Consider the following 3004-nt stretch of genomic DNA (forward strand, 5'->3'; position numbering starts at 1 on the left):
CCAGCTTTAACAACTTTGCATCTCAGTCACATCACATTGTGTGAAGATGACACTGAAAAGTCTCTTGATCTTTTCTCCAAGTGTGTAAACTTAGAGAATCTCACTTTAGAACTTTTCTCTGTCGGGAATGTGGAAGTGTTTGACATCATTACCCCTCGACTTTCTAATCTCATGCTTGCCCATGGCGACAGTTGTTCAGCAGTCATCAATCTGATTGCCCCTCAACTTGAGAAACTCACAGTAATTAGTTTCTCATTCAAGTACTTGAATGCTCCACCAGGACTTTCATCTTTGTTCTACTGGGGTCGTCCCCCCCTGCAATTTTGTAAAGATCGATTTTACTCTTTAAACGAAGTGACTATCTGTTTTAATTCTTTTGGTTCGCGGTATAAAGAGGAAGACGCACGCAAGACTATGAACTTGCTTCAAGAGCTCCACAGTGCAAGATATCTAACACTTCATGTGGACATTGTCAAGGTATGTTTATATTATATTTCAGAAATTTATGACATGTACTGTAGAAATTGCAGATAAATGAGCAGGTATACAATTTATGTGTACTTTTATCCATCTTTCATATTTGTACTTATTTGTTGTAAATTTTTTGCAGTGTATTTCCTCATTTCCGTATTTATTATCACACCATCCATCACCTTTTAGCAACTTAATCAGCTTGACCATAGATTACCGCTTGAATAGGGATGCATATGGAGAAGAACTATCTACCGAAGCTAGAAACTTCTTGCTTGAGAACTCTCCAAGTGCCACTTTAATCATGAAATCACCCTGAGCTATGGCTTCTATCAGAATGATATACTCATAACAATACTTCCCATTTATCAAGTTTGTATATATATATATATATATATATATATATATATATATATATATATATATATATATATATATATATATATATATATATATATATATATATATATATATATATTTTATAGCTTTTAACTGTTGCTCTTTTTGCAATGTTTTGCTCATTTTAGGCAGTCCTTGGCATCATATATAATGTTGCTTTTCATGGTATTTTTGTGGCAATATGATATTTCTGTCTCTTGGCTAATTTCTTAAGGGTTCTGGACTGAATGTCTAACTAATCGAAACAGATTGAATGACAATTTAAATGTTTCCTGTAACTTATCCTACCGTTCCAAGTACACCATTGGACTTGTGAGGGTTGCATTTATTGATAGGACCTTCTGTGTTTATTACATGAGTAGAACAACAGTTACCTTGTTTTGTGTTGCCTTTCGGTAGATGCCACCTGACTAAAATCATCTATCAGATTAAGCTTGTCTGTATTTATAGAAGGGATTCATAGCAGTTTTAAAGTTTGCACATACATTAAACTTATTTTCCTAAAATTGGTAAATGTCAACATTCAGTATCAATCCTGTTCCGATTCTTCTCTTTTTTCCTAAAATGTCAACATTGAGTATCAATCCTGTTAGAACTTTCGCTCAGAAATCATGCAGTGCACCTATGTTTTTGTTTATAATAGCATCGTATTTTTAATTCTTCCTAAAATAACATTGTATTTTCAAAAGTCTACGTAATTATAGCACTGTCATCTAAAGATAGTCTATCCAATTATAGCAATGTCATCTAAAAACAAAAGGTTACTCTCATCTTCAAGGTAACTTTATGATTATCTTGTAGATTACTCACACCTACGTCAAGATAATTAAATGGTTTAATGCAACAAATTGGAATTTATTTTCACTTATATGTGGTATTATAACATCAATACTTTTTTTTTTTTTTTTTTAAAGTTTCTACTACATTGTTGTACTTTCTATTTATGAATTAATTTTCTCAACTTGCCTATGTAGTCGCAAAGAGTTTCAATCATTATGAACTGTTTTATGTTTTACTTAAACGTTATAAAAACTTCTAAAGAGGTTTTAAAGTAAACCTGAGCATAACTTAAACCTTGTTTGGATCTGTTCTTGGCTTTTTTGGATTTGATTCAAATCGGATTATAAAAGATACAGTGGATTTAATAGTAGAGGCCTAAGGGAGTCGGATAACATGACGGATAAATTCTTACATAACAATCGAGTTTGAAGGGTTTGTGACATGATTAGGTTTACCTTTGTATACCTAAAAAATTGTGTAGTTAATTTGTTAGTTATAATTAAAACTATTATTATAATATGTAGAGACCATGTATAAGTTAAGTCTAGCTAGGAACTTGCCCCGCCACTGTCAATCCGTTTTGTAAGTTGAGTTTTGACGATTCTATTGATAAAAGTTAGGTACAGTTGCATTTGTTGGTAAATAGATATATAAGGTCGGTACAACTAACACCAATTTATACCGTCCTAGTAAACGTACATAAAATAAGTATGAAAACGTACATACAGAGGATAAACATGAAAGTGGAGGGGACCAAAAAAGAACAAAGAAAAAATGATAGGGGCTGAAATTACCATTTAAATATATTAAGTTAAAAGTCGAATTAGGACCAAAAGGTAAAAATAAAAGGCATGGACCACAATCGCCAAAGTCGAATTAGAACCAAAAAAGAAAAAAAAAAGTCGGGAGGGACTAAAGATGGCAAGTAAAGTTGCCACCGACATTGATAAATAGGGAAAATGACTTATAAGCCCAACGAAATTTTTAAACCGTTCAAAAAACCCAATTATGTTTTCTCTGTTCAAGAAAACCCAACAAACTTAACATTTTGCCTAAAAAACCCAACTAACTTACACTTTCGTTCACTTCTCATTTAGGGTCAACCAGCTAATGAAAGTCAACGAATGACATGGCTTATGACGTGTAATTAAATATCGGAAAATGACTTGTAAGACCAACGAAGTTTCAAAACCATTCAAAAAACCTCAATCATGTTTTGTTTGTTGAAAAAATCTCAACGAATTTACGTTTTTGTTCAATTCTCATTAGAGGCAACCAGATTCGTTACATATACAACTAGTTGGCAAATGACATGACATTATATTTAATGACATTGAATAGACAGATTAGAACT

This window comes from Lactuca sativa, chromosome 3 (assembly GCF_002870075.4).
Source record: "Lactuca sativa cultivar Salinas chromosome 3, Lsat_Salinas_v11, whole genome shotgun sequence".
NCBI classification, from domain to species: Eukaryota; Viridiplantae; Streptophyta; class Magnoliopsida; order Asterales; family Asteraceae; genus Lactuca; species Lactuca sativa.